This window comes from Ctenocephalides felis, unplaced genomic scaffold, assembly GCF_003426905.1.
Source record: "Ctenocephalides felis isolate EL2017-DRISC unplaced genomic scaffold, ASM342690v1 CF-g0.4_SCAFFOLD_01886, whole genome shotgun sequence".
Lineage (NCBI taxonomy): Eukaryota > Metazoa > Arthropoda > Insecta > Siphonaptera > Pulicidae > Ctenocephalides > Ctenocephalides felis.
The window spans coordinates 169,212,399-169,232,266 of NW_020538040.1; the positions used below are offsets into that span (position 1 = coordinate 169,212,399).

The 19,868-nt window shown below is 27.7% G+C and overlaps 1 protein-coding gene and 1 non-coding gene across 2 annotated transcripts in view; one reads left to right on the forward strand and one right to left on the reverse strand.

The window, feature by feature from the left end:
• Window positions 1-19,868, forward strand: part of LOC113376990 (patatin-like phospholipase domain-containing protein 2) — an 85,991-nt gene that overhangs the window by 54,615 nt on the left and 11,508 nt on the right. The window lies entirely within an intron of this gene.
• Window positions 16,293-16,364, reverse strand: Trnaa-ugc. Its single transcript has one exon. It is a non-coding gene; the product is annotated as a tRNA-Ala (tRNA).

The window sequence follows — 19,868 nt, forward strand, 5'->3', positions numbered from 1 at the left end:
GTAAAGATTTTTTTTTTTTTCAAATCTATTTTTTTTTTGAAAAATTTAAAAAAATGAGGCTTTTGAAATTAAAAAAATGAATTTTTGGAAAACTTGTTTTTTTTTTAAAAAACTCATAATTCTCTTTATACTTTTTCAGAAGAAACATCAAAGCGCATAAGCGCCGCATCGCAGTCTTATGGATAAACATTGGTATGGAACCCATATAAATGTAAACATAATGCAAACTTATTATTAAAATATCTCATAATTTGTTGTGCATATGTCTAATGATCATTTTTACTTGCCCGCTAAATGGCATTTTTTTACTTTTTTCACTCGATCTTGGAAACCGCTAGACCTGCCTTTGCAAAAATTTAAATGGTACTTTATTTTGTCAAGACAAATAAAATGTTTTTTGAATTATTTAAATCGTACGCTGCGTTATCTCAAAAACTCAAATACCATTTTTGGCACTTTTTGCCCCATATCTTCGAAACGGCTAGACCTGCCTTTGCTAAAAACCAATCAACACGCCTCCTTATCAAGAGGAATCGAATGTTTTTTGAATCATTTGAATCTGTTGATCCGTGTTCCCGAAATCGCCGACGAAAATTGTATCCGCACATACATACACACGCACACACACACACACACTCATACATACATCCATTTTTTCTAAGGTAGGCCGAAATTTTCAGAAACCTCTCAAACGTAAAAATATATAAAAATTTTCATTTTGATTTTTTGTGATTACTATAACTTAACCTACGGGAAGTTAATAAAAGCTAAAACGAAAAGAAAATTTATATGTTTCTTTTCGTTTTACCTAATATTTTAACTATATATAGTTATTATATTATATTAGAATACACATATGTATTCAAAATACTATGCTTTGATGGTTTTTGTAGCAAAAATGTGTCTGTTTTCGCATTTTTGCAGTTTCTTGGTCGATTCATCATTATGTAGTTCTTTAAGTTTTGATATTTTTCTACAAGAATATAATTTTGAAACTACTATATTTAATGTGTAGTTTTAAACGTGTGTCAATTATATTGAATAATTAAAATTAAGTATATTTGTACATGTTGATTGCTGATAAATCATTTTCTTTTACAATTCATCTAAAGAAGTTCTGAACTATTGGCCAGATTTTTGCTAAATTAGCAATAATTTTACTATATTATATAATACTAATTCCTCACTGGTTTTTTAGTGATTGATTCTCCCAAGCTCTTCTCTATGCATTCCTTCTCTTCCACCCGATGCGTGGATGTTGAGCTGGTGAATCGAAAATCAGAAGCCACCAGCAAATGAACCAGAATGTCCCAATCATTCCTGTGACATAGAATACTCCTTCCCAGTTCCACCAGGATATGATGTATCCGCACAAGGGAAATGTCAGAGCAGCTCCGACAGAACTTCCTATAATTGTGTTATTCAGATTTAGAATACATGTTGAATAATATAGTTAAATAAATGTTTGTAGAACATACATTTAAGAAACTAATCTGTGCAAACAAATGGCAAAAAAATAGAAAATTGAGATATTTTCTTCTGGAAAATATAATAAATTTTTGAAATCAACTGTCAAGCTTTAAACTACAAGTGATTTTTTTTTAAATTTATTAATTATATCAATCAATTATTTAATTTTACTGGTTTTCTTAAATTTGAAAATCTCCGTACTTTTTCCACAAAGTTTGCAGAATAATTTCAACAGCAATTACGTAGTACATATTTTTTAAATTGCTGACCTAAGTAAGCTGTCACGAATTTGCTTCTTTCATTTGGAGGTATCCATAGTGCGGTCATATTGTGCATTGATGGCCAAGCAAAACCCTAAAAGCATAATAATTATACATATTTTCTAATGGAACTTGAAATACTACCAATGGGTAGTATTTTAAAATCTTATTTAATATCTTAGTCACAAAAATTACTGCCTTTACAGGCAGTTGTAGTTTGACGAAAATAAAAAAAATCTAATGGTTTGCATTTATATATGCTTATTTGCAGCAATTTTTTTTCTACATTAACATGAAATTCAAGAGGTTTAATATAAAACTACTAAATTTAATATTTAAAATTAGTAGTAACGTCTCCAGTTAAATGCAGTTAAATATATAAAATGAAAACAATCTTATAACAACAACAAATTCATAACAAGAATTTGTAGATGTATTATAATGGATTTTTCCTATATCAAATTATCTTTTTTTAATTATTCACATCAGCAATTATGTACTTCAAATATACTTACGCAAACAATGCCCTGAATTACTCGGAGGAATATAAGTGCTTGATAATTCATATACGCCGATAGTGGCGTGATGAAGCAAAATAAGCAACCTAGAAAATTCGACAAACCAAACACCAGTTTAGTACCATATTTTCTAGCCAAAATTCCTCCTGGTACTTGAGTGATCCAGTGGAGCCAAAAAATGCCCCTAAAATTAACCCTTGCTGGTATTCGTCCCAGATGAAACCATCTTCCTAAAGAGGAAATAATTATGCAAATTATATTTATATTGTATGTAATGAAAAATAATCAGAGTCATAAAACTTTTATAACAAGAACTTTATATTGTCCAAAGGTGAAAATAAATAATATCCTATTCCTACCAAAGAATGACCAAGTCAAGTATCTTGGAATTCATCTTTAAAAAGGACTGAATTGAAATATACATATAGGATGAAACGCAAACTGCTCTATAAAAAATTTAAGTGCTTTTTTGATTACTTGGCAAAAATTCCTATGACGATAAAATATTAATATATAAGACAATAATTACCCCATTTGGACGTTTGTGATAGAACTATGGGCAAGCTCTAGAAAGTTAAAAATAACTAGTGGTGTATGGCATCGTGCCTTAGGGCAAATTGATGGAACTTTTTGTACCAAAAATTAAATTTTTAAAGAAAGATTAAATATGATTTAATCCTTGAAAAAAAAATAGATTTTTGAAAATTTTAAATTTTTGAAAAAAAATTACTTTTTTGGAAAAAAAACTTTTGGAAAAAATTGTTTTCTTTAGTTTGAAATATTTTGGAAATTTTGAACTTTTTTTTAAAGCAATCGCACTGCTTTAGCTGCATAGAGACGCAATATCGAAACGCGTAAACGCCGCGTCGCCGTCTAACAGACAAACGATGTTACAGAACCCATAAAAATGTAAACAAAATGTAAATTATTTAAATCTCCATAAAATATCTGATAATTTGATGTGCATATGTCTAATGATTATTTTTGACTGCCAAATGGCATTTTTTTTACTTTTTTTACTAGATCTCCGAAACCGTTAGATCTGCCTTCCCAAAAATTTAGTCAGTTCTTTATCTTGGCAACACAAGTAAAATGTTTTTTGAATTACCGTGCCGTTTTTGGCACTTTTTGTCCCGTATCTTCAAAATGGCTAGACCTGCCTTTGCCAAAAACTAATCAGCACGTCTCCTTATCAATAGGAATCGAATGTTTTTTTAATAATTGAAATCGGTTGAAACGTGTTCCCGAAATCGTCGACGAAAATTTGTATCCGCACACATACACACACATACCAAACACATACATACATCCATTTTTTCTAAGGTATACCAAAATGTTCAGAAACCTTTGAAACGTAAAGATATATAAAAATTTTCATTTTCGATTTTTTTGCAATGACTATAACTAATCATATGGGAAGTTAATTAATGGAAAATAAGAATAAATGAAACCAATCCTCTCATATTACCTCACCAAATCCACTCATATTAATTTTATAATAGAAATTCAAGACTGTCAAGACAAGAAAATGTCCAAGGGTGAAAATAAATATCTATTATAGAGATACCAATGAATAACAAAATCAAGTCTCTAGGAAGACTAAATTGTACTATACATATGAAGATAAAATGCTAGCAGATCAATAAAAAATTCAAAGTGCTGTAATGGTTACTAAGCTTAAATTCGAATTTAATTACCCCATTTGGACGTAATGGATAGAACTATGGGCTTGAAAGTTATACATAATATAATAATTCAAAGAAAGCAATCTGAAATATTACACTACAAAAGGACCTGCAAATTAAAACAATTAATGAACTCGTCATGAAACATGTCAATAAACATCACGAGAAGCTATCAGGTCACCAACATCAATACACTCAAAGTCAAGAACTAATACAAATTTTCACGATTTAATACAAATTTTCAAAAATAATACTAGAAAACAATAATGTTTCATTCTTAGCATCGACTATCTTGGATTGGCTTTTATTTAATAGAGATCTTTCTCAGATTGAGCAAAATTCAATCAGTTAATAGATACAAAGATAGGAATACAGAAAATCTTTGCTCCTGATATCTATAACTCCCATATTACGCACATGAGAAGACGTAATCAAATTTCAAAATGACTCAAATTAAAGATAGGAAAGTAGAGTGAACCAGCTTCATTTCCAATCAAATATGATTTCATAATTACATTTCTTCTAATTTAAAATTTGACGTGATATCCATTAAATGTTCTACGCATAATCACAATTACCAATTAATTTAATCTCTAAGAATGTAAACAAGTGTTCGATTGTTTGTTTATGATAACCGAGCAATGCACATGACAAGAGTATTACGCCGATATTTACTAACTAAAACATCATCTTTTGAATTTTGCTTTGAAATTTTTAAATCCATGTGATGAAAAATAAATATTAACAAACGTTTTGCCACGATGTTGATATAGATTATTGACATATAATAGGACTACACTACACCGTCACGTTTACTAGAAAATATCAGATAAAATATATAATGGCAATAATTAGCAACTTGTACTACTACTGGCTGTTTTTAAATTTCTTACAATTTACATGACTGGCACAGAATATTGATTAATTTTATTACATGAAAATTTTATAATCATACATAAAATTGAACAGACAGCTTCGGATTTTTATGATAAGTGGAAACAATTTTTTAATGATTATTTTATAATTTTGGCGTTCAGTAGTGGAGTACATATTTTCGAAATACATATCTTGGTCGAAAAGAAGTTGATGAATATAAAATTAGATGCCTTTTCACATTTTCGGAATGTCTTCGAATTACATATTTTGGTCGAAATATGTTATGAATATATAATAATAAGGTAGCATTTTCACATTTTTTATGTAAATGTATGTATTTTTATTAACAAAACACACACACATATTTTAATTGACACTAAATAATTGCGAGTTTTTTTTATAAAATCAAAGACAAGTTTCTGACAGAACCTAAAAACTTTATTCTGAAATGTATTGTCCTTTTTGTAATGACCTTTCTTTCAGGCAACATCATAATCCCACGTTCAAAAATCTTTCTGATTTTTATTAGCAAAAATCATCATCATTGAAATTTTTTCCAATCAAAATATTTTGCAAAAATTGATTTTGTTTCAAATATATCTTTAATTTTTCAGTCGCTTTCAAAATAGAGATGATTAACTAAATTTAATTAGTTAGACGTTATTAGCAAAAAAACATTATCATTATTGAAATTTTTACCATTCAAAGAATTTTGCAAACCTTTATTTGTTTTAAATATAATAATTTTTCAGTCGCTTTCAAAATAGAGATGAGTTAACTAGATTTAATTGTTAGATGTTATTAGTAAAAAATATTATCAAAATTTTACAATTTAAAGAATATTGAAGAAATTGATTTCTTGCTTTGCTTCCAAAATATAATGGATTGACTAGACTTAATTAGTTAGACGTTATCAGCAAAAAGCATTATCATTATTAAAATTTTTACCATTCAAAGAATTTTGTCACTAGTGGGATGCATGGCATCGTGCTTTAAGGCAAATTGCTGGAACTTCCCGTACCATAATTAAAAATCTTGGTACGCAACCCAAAACAAAAATTACACGAAATGTGTACACATTATTAAAATCTCTATAAAATATCTGATAATTTGATGTGCATATGTCTAATAAACATTTTTGACCGCCAAATGCCATTTTTTAAACTTATTTTTATTGAGAGTCCTTACCGCTGAACCTGCTTTTCCAAAATTTAATCAGTTCTTCATCTTATCAATACAAGTAAAATGTTTTTTGAATTATTAAAATCGGACGCTCCGTTCTCTTAAAAACTGAATTTTTGGTACTTTTTGTCCCGTATCTTCGGAACGGATAGACTTGCATTTGCAAAAAACTAATCAGCACGTTTCCTTATCAATACGAATCGAATGTTTTTTAAATCATTCAAATCGGTTGATCGGTGTTCCCGAAATCGTCGACGAAAATTTGTATCCGCACACACACACACACACACACACACACATAAATCCATTTTTTCCAAGGTAGCCAAAATGTTCAAGTCCTTTGAAATGTAAAGATATATAAAATTTTAATTTTCGATTTTTTTTGCGATTACTATAACTTACCCTACGGAAAGTTAAAATTGATTTTGTTTCAAATATAACACTAATTTTTCATTAAATAGAGATGAATTAACTAGATTTAATTAGTTAATCGTCATTAACAAAAAACATCATCACTCTTGAAATTTTTACCATTCAAAGAATTTAGCAAAAATTGATTCCGTTCTTTTAAAATAGAGATGAATTAACTAGATTTAATTAGTTAGACGTTATTAGCAAAAAACATCATCATTATTGAAATATTTACCATTCAAAGATTTTGCAAAAATTGATTTCGTTCTGAATATGACATTAATTTTTCAGTCGCTTTCAAATAGAAATGAGTTAACTAGATTTACTTACTTAGACGCAAATAATTAAGACTGTTTTATTAAAATCAATAACCAAAAATTTACTTATAGAAAATTGCAAATGATTCAAAAATTAGTTTCACTTACCTCCTGATAGATCTCGCTTGGTCCAGCGCTTGGGTGCTGGATGAACTTTCCGAAACATTTTCCGCCCCAGAATCCAAAACTAATTTTTCATTAATTGTTTCATTGACCACAACTAAAGATCGATGCCTGACCATAGACACTATTGCTATATTTAAATTAATTCTTATCATATAGTTAACGGCGAATCCGCAGAACACCATACACCACAGCACTTGTCTTGCACTAAATATCGTGCTGCCTAAAATATTTAAAAATAAAATTATAATAAATAGAAAAAATTGTTTTAGTAAATCTCATACGAAATATATAGCAATACAGCATGTTGTTCAATTTTTGTGACAAAGTGAAAAAATTATAATTTTCTGAATTTACACAGCGTGAATATAGGTTATTTTTATGTTTAGTTTCCACTTTGGTTATCAACCAACTTTAACTTGAGTTGTGGCTTGAGCTGCCATAAACATATCCAAATTTTTTATACTAAATCTTATAAGTGATCCAAGTACAATGAAAAAATCTTATTAAATATTTCAAATCATAGGAATGTTATTATTATCTGAAGAATGAAAATTTCATATTTTATACATTGTTAACATGTTTCCAAATCTATACATGTTTTTATTACTTCCATCGGTATGGTCATAAAAATCAAATAGACATTCTTAATACAATAAATATTTGGCGATAAAATTGTCAAAAACACCTGTTAAAGACCGATATTGAATCTGTTTTATCTCTGAAGCTTAGCAAATAATCAATGTAAAATTGCCTTTTCAATTTAACTTAATCCCAAAATCGTACGATAAAAGTAACAAAAAGGTATTCATAATATCACCAATATTAATAGCTTTTATGTAATAAATTTTTAAATTTTCCGAAACGTGTTAAGCAAACAGAATAAGCATATAATAAAAATTGTAATCTTTATATTTGCGCAAGAATCTGATTACAAAGAACTTCTCGTTTGTTTAATAGCCAGTAAAAAAAAACATAACTTTGAAGTGAAAATCCCATTAATTAATTGATAAGAGTATAATAGCAGTTATTCATCTCGAAGAGCAAATGTAATAAGAAAATATAATTATAGATATCAGCTATTACCATTAAGATCAAATGGTCTAAGGAAATGCTAAGTGCGCATTATTATTGTGAATATTTATTATGTATCTAATAATAACATATTAGTTGCAAAAAAATGATTACTGCTTAACCGGAATACTCTGAATTCATTGTATTTGCAGAGATATATCATATGAAAACGTCATAATAAATTATTAATTATACTCGAACAAATAATATGTATACAAGTATAAGATAATATTTAATTGCAATGATTAACTAATTACTTATATGCATTATATACATACATATATGTACATACATATATGCATATGTACAATCAATCATTTCTGCGTTTGTCTATAGAAATGTAATGTCCAGGGATGGTACTATTGCAAAATTATAAAAAATTTCAATATTGTTTCAATAAATTATATATAATAATTATATATAATCTGAACTAATGACCTTCTTTCTTCAAAAACAATTTATTTATTTAAAAAAAATGTCTATTCGAATGTCATATATATTTTTCTCCAATATTTGATTGACCAATGAAAAATATAACTAGTGGTGTACGGCATCGTGCCTTAAGGCAAATTTCTGGAACTTTCCGTAATGAAATACAGGAACGAAGGACCTGTTTCCATAGTTTTATCATAATCTTAAATGAATTATATAAACAAAGTTAAAATTATTTATCTCAAGTAAATTGAAAATTAAAATACGAATTATTTTCGATATTCAAAAAAAACTTTTTTTTGAAAATTAAAAAAAATGAAACAAAAAAAATTCTTTACCCAAAAATAATTGTTTCGTCAATACTGAAACCTCTGAAACGTAAAAATTTGCAAAAAAATTTAATTTTGATTTTTGGACGATTACAATAACTTATCTTACGGGAAGTTAAAAATATAAATTTTTAGGTTCCTTTATTTTCTTGTTAGTGTTCAAAGGTTTATATCAATTTCTATTTAAATTATAATATTGTTTCTCATTAATTTTTCTTCAAAAATCTTAAATATGCACCTTGAGTGCAGAATATAAAAGTTTGTGTATAAAAAACAGTGTTCTTTATTGCTCTATTCATCCAAATTTTCGTATGAATAGAGTTCCATCGCTTTTATGATAAAGATTTTTGCAAAATGTTAAATTTCAGATTTGTAAGTTCGTTTAGTTGCAAAAACTCTTCAGCCGACATGGCACACAAAAACTTATTACTCATACGTTTTTCTCATGATACTGAACTTTCATGAAATAATAAAATTTTAATAGTTATTTACAAAATATACAAAACTTTAACTTCCACAATTTCTAAAAAGGTCTTAAATTGTCAACTATTCTTAATCTTCGACCTTTAATTTCACCTTTATGCGAAAACACTTCCTATTATGAGTCAAACCTCACGTACGTTTCTGTAATACCGCATTATTCATTGATTTTTTTATTATCATTAGAAGATTAACATTTTATCATGTTTAAATTTTAATGCCACTATGAAGTAACATAAAAATTTGATAATTGAATGCTCGTATTGTCGCTCAAAAGGCAACAGTTGGAGCTCAAGATATAAAAGATTTATTTATGGTTGACAAGGTGACGTATATTATATAAATGCCATGTACACTTTTGATCTATTTAGATTATCCGCCTTTGACTGTTGCTATTCTAGGTAATTGAATTAAGTTATCTTGCATTTAGTTTATTCAGCCGAAATGATAGATTATGCATTAATCTAATAGTGTCCACCAATTCATAGATCTTTCAATTCTAAGTCATTGCATTTGTAATTTTTAGAAATAGTTTTGTATTTAACTTCAATTTTTTTTTAATTGGGATGCATTTGAAAAATAGTTGGTTTTAGAAATTTTTATCAGATATACGCATAAACAACGAGTAAAATACTGTTTTTCATTATCTGTACGCTTTGTAAAAGTTAAATTGCTGAATTTTGCGAACAGCTAAGATTTTGTCTACGACCAAATAATCTGTCAAAATTTTGTTAAATCGTTTTTAAATTTATCATTAAATATGTAGTAATATTTCAATAAAAACATAAACATTTATCTAATAATATTTAGCCATACTTTCTAAATATTTTTAGTGTTTTCTATTTATTGTATTTGGGAAATTTCTCACACTATTCCTCCCTGAATCGAGTTGATTACCTCCAGGGCCTCCTCTAGGACCCACTCAATTAAATTGAGTTAAATTTTCATGTACGACCAAAAAATTATTTGCTTAAATTTTTCTGAAATCCTGTTTATATTTTTTGGTGTTATAAATAACGCAGTAAAGTTAGCAAAAAATATTTAAACATACTTTCTAATATAATAATATTTCCTTAATTTTTACTTTTACAAGCTCACTTTCAATTTTTCTTCGTTCTGATAAAATAACTTAAATTGACAAAACCTATAATTCAAAAATATTTAATAACTAAACTCGTATTCATATTTTTTTACTTTATTTTAGGAAAAAAATGTAGGAAAGTTTAAACTTTTTAATTTAATATAACAGGTTGTAAATATTGCTGTATTTACTATATTTTATATGAAATAAAAATTATATATAAACATGTGAAAAGGATAAGATTTCAAATTTTAGAGTATTATAGGAATATCAACATAAGCCAAAAAAATATAATAGTAATAATAGTAGAACAAAAATCTATAGTATCAAAAATAAGAATTGACTTTGATATGTCTAAATCCATTTTGTTACTAAAATTTAATAAACATCATAACTTTTCATAAATAATTGATTTTTTTCATAAGTAAACACTGATTCAAATCTACATACATACTTAGCTGTTATAATATACTATATGCATTGACATAATAATTAAACTAAATCTCTGAAACTGCTAGACCTGCCTTCTGCCGTCAATACAAGTAAAATGTTTTTTGATTTATTAGAATCGTTTTTGGCACTTTTTGTCCCGTATCTTCAAAACGGCTAGACCTGTCTCTGTCAAAAACTATTCAGCACGTTTCCTTATCAATAGGAATCGAATGTTTTCTGAATCATTGAAATCGATTGAATCTTGTTCCCGAAATCGTCGACAAAATTTGTATTCAAACACACACACACGTACATTCATTTTCTCTAACAATAAGGTATAAATATTCAGAAACGTCTGAAACGTAAAGATATTAAAAATTTTAATTTTTGATTTTTTGTGATTACTATAACTTACCCTACGGAAAGTTCAAAACTTTAATTTTTTGAATATATAAAATGTAAAATTGTTAAAATTTTTTACAAAATATTGGAAAAGAAAATAATGTCATTTTCTCTAAAAGAAAGCACTGATATAAATCCACTACATACTTAGTTTATTATAATATATATTATGCATCAATATAATTAACTTAAATAATTCAGTAAAATTAAAAAATTCCAAAAAAATGTTGGAAAAGGAAACACTAACAGTAAGTCTTAGGTGCTGAGAAAATAATCTAGGCGTGTGAAGTCTAAATAAAATAAATCGTGTAAATCCATTCTAGTTTTTATAGAATCTTTCTCTAGAAAATTATTCACGCATTTCAAAATAAACAATTAATTTTTTTTTAAATAAATAGTTGTATAGAGATTTAAATTTAATATTTCCAAAAAATTGTAGAGCTAGGAGCGAATGAATAGCTTCCACCCCGAAAGGAAGATTCTCATAACTGAAATTTTAAATCTCGATTTTTTCATAAAAGGAAACCCCACTAGGTATATTTCTAAATATGTAAAAAATTCTCACTTCTCGATCAGATTTTTTTAAGTTAATAAAAAAATAATCACCGATTATATGCCAATGTAGAGTATCTATATAAATAAGTGTGAGTTTCATCTGCGTGTGTTTCTATTTGAACAAGAGCCTGATAATGTCTTCAGTTGGTGTAAACATATCATATTAGTATAGCTGTGAATTTAAGCCCTAGTATTAATTATAATTGTGTTCCATAAATAAGTCGTAATATGTAAAATTCGAATTTGATAATATTTGCTTTTGAATTCATTATTTTTCAAGACCATTATTAATAAGGACTTATGCTAATTAGTGAGCTGTATGAATAATATTAAGATATTTGGAATACTTTTTTGCATTTTAAAAACTTTTTATAATAGAAATAGGCTAATTTCAGTTGTAGTTTCCAGTACGTGCTTGCAAATTATAGCATGACTCTGTTGACAGTTTTGTTTTTACGCGAAAATAGAAATTTGTTGTCTTAAAAATACTTTTTTTTAAATTGTAATTATGATACTTAAATATAAATTCTAATTGTGGTATTTTAAACTTAATTTATTGAAAAATGTTATCAGAATGGAATCAACAAAAATTCCGCTATTGGAAACCTTTAATAATTGTGGTTAAATTGAGACCTTGCTTGATAAAAACTATTCATAAAATAATGTTAAATAATTAAAAAAAAAATTAATTCAGATATAATTTAGTGCATTAATAAAAAGGTGAACCACTGGGTTTTCCTTTTAAAATTTTATGTTATTTGTCAAACTAATTACTCAATGTCTTTCAATTTAGACAGATTGTAATTATAAGAAAAAAAAATAATAATAACAATAATAATAATTTAAAATGTACAATATTTCAAATACTTGAATCAAATTTAAACAAATACATTTAATTAGTAACACTCTTTATTTTTTTTACTAGAAAATGAATTTTTCTCATATAGCAATGATGCTTGATCAAATGCCTTTGAAGGATTCATATCACCATGCAAAAAAAACTATAAATATAATAAAAATAAAATGAAATTATATTAATGAAAAAATAGTTATATTTAATATAATGTGATTTTATATAAATATTATAATTTACTGAAAAAACAAGAACAACATAGAGTAGCACTAAGATGGTGTATAAACGTTAAATTCAAATGAAGCCTTAGCTTTCTTCTGCACGCCACGTTTTTAATTTTTCAATATAAATTTATTAAATATTAATAAATACCTGCTGCCATTGTTTCTGAAGATTCTCGATAACTTATTATTCACAAAAACTTAAAATATTCTACCGATGCATATTTCTTTATGACTAGAACATCACTGATCCACCAAGACCACAGTACAGTTCGTAAATATGGTCCGCATCATAGCCGCGACACCGTTTTCTGATAAAATTTACTATTTTCGGTTAGCGTCACTTAAAGGAATATATATGGTTTGTTTACAAGCGATTTATCTACCAACAATTCAATCATAATATAATCACAATCATCGTCGTGCATTTGCTTCATATAAGTTATTTAAAGACGTCTCGACAACACCGGCTTACACATTATCAGACGACTGACAAACATTTTCAAATCCAATAATCAGAACTATCACCGGCACCGGCTCATATCTGTAATGAGAGATATTAATGATTACAAAATAAATAGTAATTTTCAAAAATTTATTCCTGGTGTTATAAAATATTTACCTCAATTGGATAGAAATCAAAGTATTACATTTCCAATAACTTTTTAGGATTTCTGGTATGTGGCATATTTTGCATATACATAATAAAACTAGTGGGGCGCATGGCATCGTGCCTTAAGGCAAATTGCTGGAACTTTCCGTACTAAAAATTATTTTTTTAAAAAGATTAACATTTTTGAAAAAAAATTACTCTGAAAAAATTAGATTTTTGAGAAACTATAAATTTTTGACAAAAATTACTTTTTTTTAAACAAAAAACGATTTTTTGAAGAAAAATTTATTTGAAATATTTTGGAAATTCTGAACTTTTTTTGCATAGAGACAAAAGCATATTTGCTTTAACTGCATAGAGACAAAATATCGAAGCGCGTAAGTGTGCATATGTCTAATGATCACTTTTGACCGCCATATGGCATTTATTTTTACTTTTTTTACTAGATCTCCGAAAGCGCTAGACGTGCCTTCGTGAAAATTTGATCAATTCTTCATCTTGTCAATACAAGTAAAATGTTTTGTTTTTACTTGTATTGACTATTATTATTAAATTATTAAAATCGGACGCTCCGTTCTCTTAAAAACCGAGTTACCATTTTTGGCACTTTTTGCCCCGTATCTTTGGAACGGCTAGACCTGCCTTTGCCAAAAACTAATCAGCACGTCTCCTTATCAATTTGAATCGAATGTTTTTTTGAATTATTCAAATCGGTTGATCCGTGTTCCCGAAATCGTCGACGAAAATTTGTATCCGCACACGCATATACGAGTATATATACACGCACACACATATATACACGCACACACATACACACACATACATCCATTTTTTCTAAGGTATGCCAAAATATTCAGAAACCTCTGAAACGTAAAGATGTATAAAAATTTTCATTTTCGATTTTTTTGCGATTACTATAACTTGCCCTACGGGAAGTTAATAATCTTCCTGCGTTGGCTTAGTTTTATTTGTATATGCAATTCTAAACTGATTGAAATTAAGTCTCAAAAGTGCTTTTAAACAGCAATTAACTTGATTGCATATTTCTAATTGAAGCTAAAGAACATCTATAAATAGTAATTGCAAAATGTAATTCAATAGTATTGTTTCTTCTTTTATTTTCTCTGATCTAATCATAATGCACTTTTTCCAGTAATTTAATAAAAAAAATATTGCTTATTTTCTCTCTCATTGAGAAATGTTAACAAAATTACTAGAAATCAGATATTTTTAAAGGCATTTATCAAGAACATCAGCACAATTGGATTCTTTTGCGCATTGAAGTAAAACTTCTTTAGGCGCGACTAGGGTGTAAATCTGTACAAATGCAACGGAAATCCGTTACGCCAACACTGTGCGTCATTCGCTTTCGATGAAATCATTTCGATACGGGTCGATTGTGATTAGACGTCGTGTATGTGAATAGAGATCTGTCGTTGTATGCGTACCGATATCAACAAGGAAATCGGCATAGATAAATAAACATTTTAAAGTTACATCGTGGTACAAATCTTGATTTAATAAAAAATGCCTGAATCAGAAGAATATTTTACCCTGTTCCTAGAAAATATTGATTAATAAGATTAATGATTAGTAAGTTGATTGATAGAAATTATTTCTGTATTATTCGTAGTTTCTATAAATCTTTGAAGTTATTAAAATGAAAATATTTTTTAGACAAGACAGATATTACAGCTGTTCAAAGAATGAGATTATATCGCCAGCGAAAAATAAAAAAAAATACATGCAGTCAATGAACTTATGTTAATTTTAATTACATGAAGTTCTTCAAACACAATTCCATGATGAGTGAAGTTGCAAAAACAATATTTGTTTAGAAGTTGTTTACCATAATCCACTATGTCAACGAATATTATAGAATTTATTAATCAACAATCACTTCATTTCTCTAATGAACGTTCATTTCTAAATGCTAATTACAATGACAAATCGATCATGTCATATTTGAAGTATGACTTTAATTACATTATTGTTTTTAAATATTATACATATTTTTAATGCTATTACAAATATATAATTTATAATTTATCATTATATAAATGTGTATAATGGTTGACACTAATAAATGTGTGCATCACAAGTGTTACCATATTACTGATAAATATTATTCAAAATTGTTATATGATGCGTATTTATTTTTACTTAAATGCCATCTTGTATAGTAGCAAATAAGTTTTACTTCAATTCGCAAGAAACTTACGCGCACTCTTTTTTTAAATTAATCGTATTGCGGCAATTTTTAATTTACCAATGATTACTTCAAGTCCCTCGTTCAAGAGCATTTTTCTATATTTTTTTCATCAGAAAAATATATTTTATAATTAAAAAACAACCATAAAAATCTTTGTTGACAATTATCATGAAACTAGTGGTGCATGGCATCGTGCCTTAAGGAAAATTGCTGGAACTTCCCGTACTAAGAATTAAATTCTTTAAAAATCGGACGCTCTGTTCTCTCAAAAGCTGAATTACCATTTTTGGTTCTTTTTAACGGACAGGCCTGCCTTTGTCAAAAACTGATCAGCACTTCTCCTTATCAATAAGAATCGAATGTTTTTTGAATTATTCATATTGGTTGATCCGTGTTCCCGAAATTGTCGACGAAAATTTGTATCCGAACACACGCACACACATCCATTTTTTCTAAGACATGTTTCTAAAAAATGTTCAGAACCTCTGAAACGTAAGAATATATAAAAAATTTCATTTTCGATCTTTTTTCGATTACTATAACTTACCATACGGGAAGTTAATTATTATTAAAACAATTATGGTTTTATATTTATAGTGATATAATATATGAATGTAATAAAATATAGTTAATGATTATTATTTTATTACATTTCATATCTCACTCAGCAACAAAAGCAACAAATTGGAATTAATATTCTAAACATAATGTAGAAATTGTTTTGTTTGTTTCATATAAAATCTAAATTGATATGAGATAAAATATTTGGAGATGCCGGGGATCGAACCCGGGGCCTTTCACATGCAAAGCGAACGCTCTACCACTGAGCTACATCCCCGCTTACTAAACAGGTTTTTTTATTCACCTGCGTGCCAGGTACAATATATAATTTGATGATAAAAGTTTACATAATTATCGTCAAACCCTACAAAGTTTAATTAGCAACCTAATCCATATTCATCGTGTAATGATTTTAGACAATAGCATAATAAACATAATATCAAAATTGTATTAAAGAATATATGTCGACTTATTTGTTATAAGGTTGTCTCCTAAGGTTGAGATATAAAAATATCAACCTTCCCTTATGCAAATGTATATTATCATCAAGGCGTAAATATTAATTAATTCAATAAAGACAAATGCATTTAAAAGAAACTGTGTTACTCGTTCAAGTACATTTTTTATTTGCATTTGACTTTGCAATCAGAAAGATTCGCAAACTAGGTTCTGCTACATTTATAATAATTAATACTTAGGAAATAAAATCTATTAATAATGTTGTATTATCATATCCTGATTTTGAAAAGGAAAATAAATTCTAAACATTTCCAAGAACGTTCCAAATATTTCCAAACATGTTTAAACATTCTTTACTGCAATAAATTTAGTAATAAATTATTTTTATTTCGTATGCTTTATTTCATTATTTTTTCATTTTATTAGATAATTTGTTACGTTGATAATAACTAAAACAACTAAATCATAAAATGGTAAAAAAATAGTATTACAAAAAAAAAAATAAAAAAGATAATCTTTGACGTAATTCAAACCTATTCGAAAATTGAAAAATAAAATTAAAAATCCGCATTTTTTGAAAAAAAAAATCAATGATTCTTGGCAAACACTTGTTTCTTCTTTTACTAAAAATGTACTCAAACTTTTAGGCAGAAACTTTGTTCTGATTTTTTTTTATGTATTTGATGTTAATATACGCCCAATAAACGTTCTACTTCAGTTACACATTCGAATGTTATAAAATATTTAAAATGAAAATGAGACGTTATTTTTACTAAAAAAAATACACGTTTTCACGTTTTTTTCTGAAACAAAAAGTAAAAAGAAAACATGGATTTATAAATTAATACATCAAACAAATTATTATTACGTCAATTGATTAATTATTTTATTGATTACGGCTTGCTTATAGAAATAAATAAATAAAAATCAGTTTTCAGTTTTCTATAATTAATTTATTTCTCAGTTAAAAATACAAATATATTAAATATTCATTAATTAGGCCTGATGCAAACCATACAAAAAATATCAGGATCACAGAACAAGAATATTTTAATTTATTACTCACTTAGTGGGTAGATATCATAATCTTAAAATACTTTGGTATATAATAAACTATTTGTTAATATAACTAACAGTTCTTTTAAATTTAATCATTAGTTCACTTAATATCACAATCATAACAGGTTATAAATAACATGTACTAGGTTTTAGTATTTATAAACATTTCCTATACTCTTTTACATATGCATATACACCAAATTACATATGGCAATATATTTACAGATATTTTTAATATAGATATATATGCTGATAATAGTCTACTTAAAAAAATAATTAAACTAATGCAAGAAGTATGATGTATACGATAATATAAAAAATATCACTGTGGAATGGTACAAAAATTATCACTGTTTTCAAATGGCATGATCGTTCGATGATTTTAAAAATACTAACAGTTTTTTATAAATCACTTGCTTCATTTTGTACACTTTACAACCATATTTACATGAATCGTGAATTTATGTTCGAAGTGGAAAAAATACAAATTGCTTTCACGAAGAACCAATACAAGTGGCACATCAGTATTCAGCTATCACAAGCTCAGCTCAAATGAGATCTTACATACTGCTGTTTATGTATAGTTTTTGAGATAATTTTAACACAGCAAATTAACTGAACAATTTTTTTTTACACCTCCATAACTGTACTATAGTAACTCCTTCTTTGTGCTTCTTTTCTTTTATTTGATTGCTCGCTTTCTGGTCTTAAATCAGATTTATGCAGTGAATAATCAATCTCATTAGACTGATCTGCAGACCATTCACTTTCAGGATCACTGAATATGCTAGTGGGCAAATCGTCCAAGTCGTCTCCTGACGCATCGGATAAATCGAACTCGAAGCCTTCTTTAGCGTATTCGATAGCTGTAAAAAAAAATTAAAGTTAAACTGGAAATACTTTCTGATAACAATTATGTCAGGACTTTTATTGTTTTCATTATCTTAGCTGGTTTGGTTGACTGGCTATATATTGTTCTCAGATTTGTATTGTTTTTTATGAAATTTAACTACTAATTAAAAATATACCTAAGAGAGAATCATTGTCATCTCCCGTCAATTCTGTATTATCGCACTCGCTATCAAACTGCAATTGGTTATTGGCCTCACATTCAACTGGCGATTGTAAAGCAGGCGAATCCGAATCAGTCACGTCGAAGATTTCAGTTACCTGGATCTGAAAGTGAGAAATAGTTAATTTTGCTCCACAATTGTTATAGAGATATATTAGAAATATACTTACTTTATTATTGTCATCCATGTAGTAATATGCCATTACTGCGTCGTGGCACTTTGTTACCTCCAGAATTTGTTCGAAGGTATCATTATCAGAAGAGATTGATTGCGGATGCAATGAGCGAGTAGTCAGCACTTCATTACTAAAAATATATTTACTTCAGTAAAATGAACGCATCAATCAAATATAGTAGTGATTGTGCCAAGTCGAATCAGTGATTCGAATCATTCGAATCAAGCCTTTAACGACTTGATTCGAATTCAGATTTTACTTGATTCGAATCAACTCGCATCAAGCCGCGAAATATTTACTGTGATAAAATATGATTAACACAAATTTTTTCATAATATAAAATTTTTCATAAATATAAATATAAAAAAATGTTTTAATTTAATTCAATATTATAATAATATAAAAAATAAATAAATATCTAATAAAAAAATAATAAATGAATTAAATCATGCGAGCCACCCTACTTTAATATGCTTAAATGTATCAAGCTAACTCCAATCGTCTTTGTGTGACTTTAACCGCATTCATCGACTAACTATATCATCCGACTTCATATGACTCAAACCGAATCAAGCGGCGATATGAGTTATTCGACTTCATGACTCAAACCGAATCAAGCGGTGATATGAGTTGTTCCGACTTCATATGAGCCAACTCGAATCAAGCGGCGATATGAGTTGTTCCGACTTCATATGAGCCAACTCGAATCAAGCGGCGTTTCGAGTTATTCCGACTTCAATTCTGATTCGAATCATCCAGACTTCAAGCCGTTCGAGCGATATGAGTTCAAAGCGATATGAGTTAACCGTAATGGGCGATACAATGCGTCGTCGTTCTTGCGTGTTTATTTATTTTACGGAGCGTGAGAGCGATTTTATTCGTGAAATATCAATACCCATTTTGATAATAATTAAGTGTTTTAGATTTTAAATGTTATTAGAATGAACCACTCGAAATTATGAAACGAGTTTCGGGAATCTTTCAATATAATTCTCTTTTGAAACAATTACTAAAC